Source organism: Heliangelus exortis, chromosome 9 (assembly GCF_036169615.1).
Source record: "Heliangelus exortis chromosome 9, bHelExo1.hap1, whole genome shotgun sequence".
Taxonomy (NCBI): Eukaryota; Metazoa; Chordata; class Aves; order Apodiformes; family Trochilidae; genus Heliangelus; species Heliangelus exortis.
The window spans coordinates 14,206,273-14,216,981 of record NC_092430.1 but is presented as its reverse complement, the minus strand read 5'-3'; the positions used below and the strand labels follow the sequence as shown (position 1 = coordinate 14,216,981).

Below are 10,709 nucleotides of genomic sequence, written 5' to 3'. Positions count from 1 at the left end.
TTGTTGTTAAGTCCACCCTTCAGCCCATGGGATCAGAGGTTTCTCTGCAGTGTCCCAGGGTAAAACTGAGCTATGTCGTTGTTAAACCTGGGAGAGGGAAGCATGGCCCAAGATGTAGTCTCTCTGCAAGGAGAGGCAGATTATGTTTAGCTGGGTTTTCCCATTAAATCCCTGTCTCCTAATAAAACTACTACAAGAAAAAAAATTAATTGTTCCTGCCAAATTTAACAGGAAATTTAGAATAAATATTTTACTTCAGCAAGCTTGCTTTTTAGCAGCCCAAGCTTTTCCTGGGGGTGGGTAGACGCCTGCTTGGTGTAGCCTTTAAGCCAGGCCTGGCAGTACAACTCACTGCAGGGGGCTGAGCCCTGCTTGAGACCACACTGGAGCCAGGTTTTCCAAAGGGAATGCAGCTCTGACTGATGTCACACTTTCCCATTCACCTTCTAAAGGCTTTGCTCACAGCTGAGCTTAAATACAAGGAGAAGAATATGAGTTTTGCTTCCAGACATTAAATCAGCTTTGTGTAATACGAGTTTTGGGCAAAAAAATAAAGGTTTTTAGCTCTTGTTGTATTAGTAGAGATACCAAGAGCTCTGCTGTGCTGTATTAAAGGGGCTGAATGCCCAAGAGAGGGTAAATGAGCTGACAGAGGGAGACAGTCACAGTGTGGCAGCTACTCATGAGCCCTGGCCTGGGGACACTGTGAGGAGAATCTTTGCTGGTCCACAGAGTTGCTCTGGATATGCCGGTGTTCCCCATCCCTTGTGTTGTGCAGAGAGAGATGCAGCCATTAAAAGTGCTAAATAGTCATCGTGGCAAGTGGGAAACCCAGGTAAGAGAACAGGAATAAAACACATTTTTTCTGCGTCTACCAGAAAAACAAATCATTTTAATCCAGAGGGAGAAAACATACTAACACAGCCTAAAAGCAAAGGAGAAAGCAAGTGTTACATAATAAAGTAAATAAACTAGCCCTTAATAGCCTTTTTGAAGCAGCAAAGGATGTTTTTTACATGTCATTTTTTGTTTTTCTTTTTTTTTTCCACAGGTGGTAAGGAGGCTGTTGTGGGAGAGGTGACTGGTACCTGGGGGTGCACAGCAGCCTGCAGCCCATCCTTCTCACAGTACAAACTCCACCCTTGGCCAGCCCAGCTGCCTGAGAGAAAATTATCCTTCCCATCTCCTGCACAGTATGAAATGAAGTCCCCAAGATAACATAGGCCCATTCAGGTCCACTATGAAGGCTGCCAATGGCCATGGAAACAGCCAGAATGTAGGCCAGGGCACACAAGTTTGCCAGACACCCCCAAGCATAACGGTGAGTGAACTGAAGGAGGGGTGATGATCCCTGGCACCATCTGCACATTCTTGTAATCAAGGCTGAGTCAGAGCTGCAAGTGGGCATGGTTTTCTAGCTGAAGGGATTCACCTGCCTCTTAGTGCCTGCCAGCTCTTAAACTGAACATTTGAAAGTCTGCAAGTGGTATTTTCTCCAGATGAGCATGAGTTCTCTAGGCAGATAGAATTCTGCTGCACAGGATCATTTCAGGTCTTTCTGAGAAAACTTCATCCCAGAGGAAATCTCTTTAATTTGCCTGTTTGTTTTTCTTATCTTGCCTGTGGAAGTAGACCTGTGTCTTCCAGAAGGCACCACCAAACTCCATGGGCTGAAGCTTGAGGAGGTGTCTCATTTTGGCAGGTCTCCATAGGGGCTAAAATCAGGGCAGTATTTCTTTTGCAACACCACTCCAGGGTGCTCCAGGGCCATGGGATGAACCCTGAGCTGAATTAGTGGCCTGTGTTCTCACTCCATCAAGCCCAGAAAGCCCATCTCCAGCCCACCCATGCTCCTGATTCTTTCTCCCAAAAATTCTGGAGGTTACTTTGGTACCTCAGATCTGTCTTGTGTAGACAGCCTACTTGAGTTATGATAGAGGATCTTCTCATACGGTTTTGCGGCAGCCCCAAGTCTTAGTCTTGTTGAACATCCCAGAACAAACAAGCCCCCCTCTACATTCACTTCCATAGAACAACATTTGCTCAGTTGTAAGAAAAATGAACATCAAGCAGGGTGTATTACTTTTCTATATTTTTAAAACAAGCTATAAATTCATCCACAGAGATGGAATTCTCGGTTAAAGCTGTAGCTTTTTTTCTAAAATCTGGTAAGAAAGGTGCTTTTTTCTGTTTAGCTGTTTAGACAGTTAAAATAATTCCTGTACAACCTGCAGGTTTCATCCTGCTATATTCTAGGGGGACTTCTTACAGGCTACAGATTAGGCTAGATCAACAGTCTCATATGGACACCAGAGAGGTAATTATAGATATAGATGAAATGGCATTTCTGCTGTGCTTGACAGCAGTAAAATGCAAAAGAAAAGCTGAAAACAAAAGGGAAAGAATATCAGAAAGAATTAAAAGTAAGGGATAGGAGGGATTTACACAAATGCTCTAAAGGAGAAATCTTTTTCTGAAGGATTTGGATATCCAACTAACAGTTTCATCTGGGAGAAACAGAAAAGAAATGTTGTTGACTGTAAAGAACTGGTCTTCTTTTGTTCCCTAACCCTGCATCAAGGATGATTCACGCACCCTCCTGGAAAATAGAAACCTCTTCAGCAAATGCTAGTGAAGTTCTGGATTTAACAACATGCAGCTTTGCAAACCCTTTTCTGGCCAAGTCATCCTTGGGATTGGCCTGTATGAAGGAGAGTGGGAATGCTGGAGAGAATTGCTATTAGAGCTTTTCATGTGGTTTCCATGGCTGGAGAAGCGTGCTGGGTTCCCTGCCTCCTTGTAAATGGTCAAAACAGCTGTTTTTTTTAAAGTGTGGTTTGAAGCCTTAGGTATGTTATGTGAAAATAGCATGGCAGGGAGACAGACCAGACCACATGCAAAGTGCAGCTCTGGGAGACTGCTTGTTTTGCTTGAGGGTCTTTGTAAAGGGCAGGACTGGGAAATCTTGATGCTGGCAGCCCTTTACATGCTGCTGGTTCCTGGGATGCTAATTAGAGACTGTATGGATGTCAGATAGGTGATATGCACGGATGCTGCATTGGGATCTGAGCTGCTGCTTTTGTTTGCTTTGCTGTTGTTTCACTATCAAATGGGAACAGACACAGATTTACTTCCAAGAGACTGAATCCATTCCTAGGGCTCCTTTTTAAGGCACTTAAATGCAAGTGAACACTGAGATGCCTGGAGATCTGCTCAGCATGTTCTTGGTCCTCAGTGAGCAGCGCTCACTTCTCTCAAGCAGCAAATGACATAGATGAGCTACAACAGCATATGTTACTAGATGTTGAGGAGAGAGGAAGATGCAATAGCATGTCAAGTCAGGAAAGCTTAGTAGCCCTCCACAAATAAGAGGGCCATCCTGCAGAGAGCACAGGCAGTGCTCCCTCAGCATGCGCTGCTGGCAGCTGTGAGCAGCAGCCCAGGCAGTCGGGCTCTGCCTGTACCCCACACTCCCAGGAGCAACATGCTGGAGACATCCAAGTGCCTATCCTCAGGATGATTCCTGCGGCACAGTGAAGGGCTGCTCTGTCACTGGATAGAGCCATCCCAGCTCCCAGATGCTGGTATTGGCAGCTGCGCTTTTTTTTTCATTACTCCTGCTCCCTGTGTTCATCATTGGTTGTGTCTGTGGGTGAGCAGGTCCCTCCTGCCAGCAGTTTCAGTGCTGATCAGTTCCAGTGCTGATCAGTAGGAGGGTTTGCTCTTGGCTGTGCTCCCCCGATTCTTTTTTCCCTCTCTCCTACAGTCTGTTTGCAGTCTCCCTATAAAGAAGCAGGAAGGGAAAGGAGGCAGGAAGATACTTTTTACCCAGCTCTCAGACATGAAGTCATCACGTTATTTGGCTACCTGAGTCCAGTTTTCTTCAACTTGTTGGCAGCACAGGACACAGTCTTGACAGACTGGACTTGCTGTTTCTTAAGCAGAGCACAATGCCTCTTTGTGTAAGGTTTCTGGACCAGCCAGGTTAGGTTTTGTTTGACAAAGCCTCTTTAAATTTAATTTTTTTCCTTCCATGGAGTTGCAAAGAAAAAGATTTCTTTCTTCCTTCTCTCAAATCTTTTGCTTCTAGTTTGTTTGAAATAGGTCTGTGACCCTAGAGCTAAGGTTTCAAGTTTACAAATAAACCTGTAGCCCAGGCAGCCTGGGCATTTTGTAATCAAATTTGTGGACAACAAAGATACGATGATTTCAAACCTAGAGACGAGAAATGGAGCTGGGAAGCCAGAGGATTACAGTTTAGTCCAGCATCTCCAGCAAGCTTTGTGCAGAAAATTACATCATTGCTCTGTACGCAGCTTCCTTGTGTGTCAAGCGGTGTGAAGCAGTTGCAAGATGTCTCACAGGAATGGTGTAAACCTCTCCCCATGTTTCCAGAGTGCCTGAGGTCCTCTCGTAAAGAAGATGAGAGAAGTGAGGGGGATGGAGGGAGTTTCCTCTGTAAAGGGGAATCCAAAATGAGAAACACATTCAGCCACTGCAAAGAGCAAAAACACACGCGCTTTGATTCCGGGAGCCAGACTGTGTGTGCCTCACATGTGCAGCTGCCCAAATTTATGGTCTGTTATCCTCCGTGGCAATTGCTGGGGTTTGTTGTGGGGATCTGCATGAGCAATGCACGGGTTGCCCACATAGCCTGGCCTTCTGAGAAATGACACAGTGCTCGCTCTGCCGGTGCTCACCATGTGCTGTGGCTGGGAGCAGCTGTGCTGGAAAACCACCACTGAGGAAATCACAAGTTAGTGAGTCACTGAGACTGCTGCCAGCCTGTCAGGAGTCTCTCCATAACTCAGCTTTCATATGCCTCTGCTTCTGCACTGAGGCAGGCTCAGATGCCACCTTGAACAGCAGAATGGTCCCTAGCAGGTGAGAAAGAAGCAGGAGCATGCGGGCAGGCAAACCTGGGTTTTGGCAGCCAAGAACCACCTCCAACTCTGCCTGCAATGCACCCGTCCTCTCTGCCCTCAACTTTTTCTTATTGATAGGTGGAATAATAACAATTTTAGAACCACTCATAGTGGTAGTACAGAGTGCACCCCTTGCAGCTCAGCAGAGTTGTTGCCCCACACCCCTTCCCCTTGTCCTGTTTGGGACATGGCCAGGAGCACACTGTTGGCAGGATGCTTTTGGCCCTGCTGCAGGCATTGATCTTCCCAAGGCTCTCTATGGCTTTAGTCCAACTATGAAATCCAAGTGGTTTGGGCTTTACCTGTGCATTGAGAAACCACTTGCAGCTGCTCTGTCCCAACAACACAGTCGTGTGCCTTGGGCTGGGCTGCATTTACATCACTTGCGTCTAGAACCAGAAGAAAGCTACCAGGAGAAATTAAGTGTGTTGAACAGGCCTTCCCGCAGAGGCTTTGAGGCGTGAAATGCAGACTCTCATGTATTAAACCAGCAGGCAGAGTAAGGGCTTTCTATTCCAAAGTAAGGGCAGTGTTCCCTACACACTGAGGAGGTTCCTGGAGAACAGCTTGGAGAATGAACCCCAGCAAGAAGAGGGTTAGTGTCATACTGCAGGACACAGAGCTGGCATGTACAGTGCCACTGGCTTGCCTGCTCCTGCCTGTGCCTCAGCTCATCTTGCCAGCCCACAGCTTTAAATGCCTCTCTTCACTAATCCCTAACAAGAGAGGAGTGGGATGCAGAGCAAACTGATTCCAAATGCTTGTACTGGAGGCTCAGGGCTGAGTCCTGCTCCCCTTAAAGCCAGCAGCAAAATCCACAGGAGACAATGGTGCTAAGATCCTCACTGGCTGAGTAGCTGATGCTGCTTTCCTCAGAAGTGAAAGGGGGTCTGTGAGGTGCAGTTTTGTCAGTGACCAAGACCAGGTATTTTCAACATCAAAACAAACAAGAGAGTGAGAAGCATGTTCTATGGAAGCATAGCTGGATACAGCCTACATTTGGGATTTGTGCACAGAAATGCTTTTACTGCTTTCTCCTAAAAAAACCAAGCAATAATTCTTGTTTTGGGATGAGAAACTTTTCAGGCAATAAAACTATATCCTTAAAATGTCAGTTTTGAAAGCAATGCATTCTGCACTGAGGTTTTGGATGAGTTCTCACCACATTTTTCAGCTGAGTCTGTGCAACACATGTTCCCACAGCAGCAAGGATCACTGCTCCTGCCACCCCAGAGGTGAGGAGGGTTGGGTGATCTGCCCAGTGCTCCCTCCCAGCCTTCCCCATTTCTTACACCTGCCTGTGCTCATCACATTGGTCTGTGCCCAACTCACTGTCATTAGCAGATCCACTCTGGAATGCAGCTGTTGGATGGTGAAAGACAAGGAGAAATCAGAGTGCTGGCCTTGTGTTTTTGCTCTTTGGTCAACTGTGCTTTAGATTGACATTTGGGCTTCATTTTCTTTGCCTTCCACATTCAAACTAGCCCAAAATAGACGGGTTGCTCAGATGGCTCAAGGATGCCCCCAGATGAGCTCTGGTAAGCCTTGTTGGGGCAAATTCCGTATTTTCTACCTGGTTTCTCACCTCACAAGGATCACCCATAGGGTGTAGGCTATTCTCTTCGGCTGCCGAAAACTCTACTCAAAAGCCTAATTCAGGACATTCAGGCTTGAAAAATTTGGTCTCACCTTGGGCAAAGCAGCAGGCAAACTTCCCAGGTGGTGTCAGAAATGCTCATGACACATAAGAAGCTACCTTTTCTCAGTGACAGCAGTAATGCTGACTGATATCACCTGGTCCTTGATAGTGTGAAAATCATTGGCTCAGTAAGGTTGGAAAAGGCCTCTAAGATCAAGTCCAACCAAAATGTGACATGGCTAAAGCTCACAGCAGCTGAAGCCATTTATGAAATGGGATAACACTCAGTAGGTAGTCTGGAAGGAACAAAGATGGAGAATAAATGTAGAAAAAGTTTAACAAACATCCTTTGAATTGAGAAAATTTTGTGCATTGTGTTGAGCTGCTGTTCCATGGTGAAATGTCAAATTTACTATTTTTTAATGAATGAGCTTACTCTTTTAAAAACAATCACCACAAGTGAAACATATGAAAATGAAACTAAGTCTATTCCCTTGTATTGAGTTAAATATTCTGTTTGACCAGGTGTGATTGAGGTTTTCTTACTTTTGGTTTGCTGCCTTGCTTTGAAAAGGTAGAAAAAAATACCCCATGTTTATGCTAAATCTGCCTAAAAGGAAAGATTTCTAAGCTAAAAAAATTATCATGTCCCTGCTCTGGCTTTCTGGAAGAGCCCTTTATGTGTCTGCCACCTCACAGAGGATACTTCTCAGCCAACACAGGGCTGTAGGACCTGAAAGCTGAAGCCATCTCCTCCGGAGCACATGGCTGAGACACACACACATGGGAAAGGGAGCTGGCTGCCATGTGTCACCTCTGTGAAAATCTCACCACAAACCACATTGAGCCTGGAAACATCTCACAGCTGATGAATCTCAATGTAGCTGTAATTAGTGTGTGCTTTGCTCATCTTTTCTATTAACTGCCTGCTTTTGAATCCTGCATTTGAATCCTAGGTATGGGCTCCATCTATGCTTGGTGGCTGCTTCTGCTGTTCAGCATGTGCCCTCATCTGCTCTGGGGTGGCTGCATGTCAACGGAGATGATGGCTGAAAACGTACCTGAGGACAGTCAGGGGTGTTCCCCACATGGGTAAGATGAAAGCTGGGTGTCCTGGCACCCTGAGGCCACCTCCTACATGTCTGTAGTCAGGACAGGTGATGCTGGTTAAGCACATGGCTTCTTGGTGTGAGTTGGTCTTGATCTTCTCACTGACTGCTTATGCAGATGTCCTCTGGGTCTTGTGAACATATGTCTTCAATTAATTTTCATCAGAAGGGCTAAAGTAAAACACTTTTCCACTTGGAAAATTAGATGCCTGGTATACTCTAAGTGGCAGATTTTCAGGCCAGGTTTGTTCCTGTTCAGATTCCTAAGGGCAAATATCCAACATGCAGAGAGGCAGCCATGACTGGTGGGACAGCTAGTGTGGAGCTGTTTGCATCCAGCAACTGAAGGACAGAACAGTTTGGGTAACATGGATCCCACTGGAGGGTCACTCTCCCATACCATCATCTCCTGGGAACTGGCTCAACACAAGTGTTCGAAAAGAATTATTCTCTAGGGGTCCTGCATAGAGGCAAAGGCCTGTAGCTCTACAGTCACCACCTACAGAGGTTTTGCTGTCAGAAACAAGTTCTATTCATTGCTGGTGCCCAAAACATCACAGCATCCCCCTCTGTCCTCTGGAGCTGCCTTGATGTCAGGGCAAGATGAAGAAATTCTGTTTTCAGCCATGTCCTAGAAGATGCCTTGAAGACATGAAGGTCAGATGCCTCACAGCTCTAATCAGTCACTGCCAGTAATTCAGGTGGAATCTGTGTGTGGTAGATTGCTTCACCTCCACACTTTGTGAGAATTTTTTCTCCTTCTAAAGTATCCAATTCAGGCTCTCAGAGGGGAAGCTGTGGGCCTGACCTGCTTGGGAGATGTCTGCAAGCAGCAGGTGAGACCCATAGTCCAGGAAGAAGTAGGTATAAGTAAGATGGGGATGTTTTTACTACTCTCCTCTGATAATAATTGCTTCTCAGACAAACAGAAGCAGATCCAGGGGGTAGCTCTTGTCCTGTGTCTCTGGCCAGGGTCACCCTCTCTCAATAAGAAGAGGGCTGGAGTGTGTTGGTGGTGCTTTCAGGTTGGAGGTATGGGGGGAGCTTGCAATCCCAAACACACCATGGTACCACTTTGTATTTTTACCAGAAGTGCCAAATTCTGGAGGGATTTGTGGAATATTTCCCACTCCCAGGCCATCTTCAGGATTTTCATACATGCTAGAAAGCTACTCAATAGCCTCTGGAAACTGTAATTTAAATGGCAAGTCCAAAAAAGACCAATGGAGACCTGGTGAAAATCTGGTCAAAGTCTCAGTCCCTCTCCAATGTATTTAGAGACTGTGCCAGCAGTGAGTACATGAGAAATGACCCCTTGTCATTTCCAGCCTAATCTTTATGGTTGGAAATTACCAGAAGCAGTGTGAGCAGGTTAGTTTTGTGTGCCTGCTAATGCTCTCTGCTGCTGTTGCTCTGATTTCTAATGGTCATTTCCTAAACTCTGGATTCCCTCCAGCAGGGCAAACGGGAGGGTACACAAATTAGGAATTAAAATGAATGAGCCAGCCAGGGCTGGCAGCCTGTTAATCAGTCACCTTCAGACGAAGGAAGCCAGTTGTGTAGAAGTGAAAATAGCATCTGTGATTTGAGGTCTACTTTCATTCTACACATATCAAATCTTTATTTTGCTTGCTTTCTCATACCCGAAAGATGGAAATCTCACTTGGAAGGACTTGTTTGCTTTTGAGCAGATGGTGTAAAGTGTTGCTCCTGTGACCCCATGAAGTAGTCTCATAACAGACCCACATTGCTCAGCAGAGCCCCTCTGCCCAGCAATGCTGGTGCTGTGCAGAGATCAAAGCCAGATCTTGTCCACCATGACTTTCCTGTTACAATTTTTTTTCCCTCTTCTGCTCTTTTTTTTTTTCCCCATAATCAGCGTCTTGACTCCTTTTTCTTCCATATTCAGGCTCAAGATCAAACAGGCCAGACATCTGCTATGTTACTTTTTTAATTGTGTTAATAATTTAATCATTTCTAGGGGAGAGGACGAAGAGGGCAATGAAAATAATGACAAGGCAAAAAAATGACACAATTTCTTTCATTCAGGCACAATTGGTCTTTTTTTTTTTTAATCTTGGGGAAATCATCATGGTGTTTGTAGCTAATGTATGCTGGCAAAACTTTTAAGTAGTCATGTGTCTGAAAGCATGAATCACATCTATTTTTTTTTTTTTTAGGACATATGTTATACCAATTAAAGCTTTTCAGTCTGAAAATGCAAATACCTGTTGCTAACACCTCATCCCTGTGAGGCAGCTAGAGCTTGTGTGCTAGATGGGCAGAGGTAGAGAATTTGGGCAGCTTTCCCATTGGGACACAGGATGCAACAACAACAAAAAAACCCTCTTCTTAAAAGCTGGACCATATCATCAATTAACAATCCAGTAATTTCTTATGTGGGGATGACTTGCTGCCACCACCCAAGACACTCAGCAGAGGTGTGGTCTCATGCCAGGCTCACCTTCCCTCTCTGACTTTGGGGAGGACCTGACCCAGATATTTTAAGTTCTCCTGGTTTAAATGAGTCACTGGGCTGGGGTTGTGTGGAGGAGAGTGGCCAGGAGTGATGTGGAGGACAGCCCCATGATGGGGAAGGAAGGGATGCTGCTGGCTGTATTCACAGATCACCTCTCTGTCACAGGGGATCCTTGGCTCACTGTGAGTCTCACTTTTCACTCTGTGTGACACCATTCATGCTCTAAATGTTAAAAATATCTTTGAGTTATGTAGTAGCACCAGGCCGAAATATTATGTGCAAACTCACCCACACTGCTCATTTTCAGAGAGACGGCACTCAGCCTGCCAGCTCTCTCTGGGAAAAGGTCTTTTTGCTAAGAGTGATGGGTGACCAGAATTTAGGATGTCATTCTTATTCGCTTACTTAAATTAAATACACTCTAAATGTTTTCTGATTATGGGGACGTCATTTGAATGTACACACTATGCACCATCATCTTGCTTTTCATTTTTTGGTGTAGAAATTAAAAAACTTAAAGCCGAAATGGAACACAGCATCCGAATGTGGTCTATAAT

At 45.4% G+C, this 10,709-nt stretch overlaps 1 long non-coding RNA gene across 1 annotated transcript in view; it reads left to right on the top strand.

Moving 5' to 3' along the window:
* The first annotated feature begins 1,041 nt into the window (after positions 1-1,041).
* Positions 1,042-10,709, top strand: part of LOC139799838 (uncharacterized) — a 51,083-nt gene continuing 41,415 nt past the window's right edge. Inside the window, exons 1-2 of the long non-coding RNA XR_011727484.1 lie at positions 1,042-1,321; positions 7,521-7,656. This is a non-coding gene — a long non-coding RNA (uncharacterized lncRNA). The remainder of the gene's footprint in view (positions 1,322-7,520; positions 7,657-10,709) is intronic.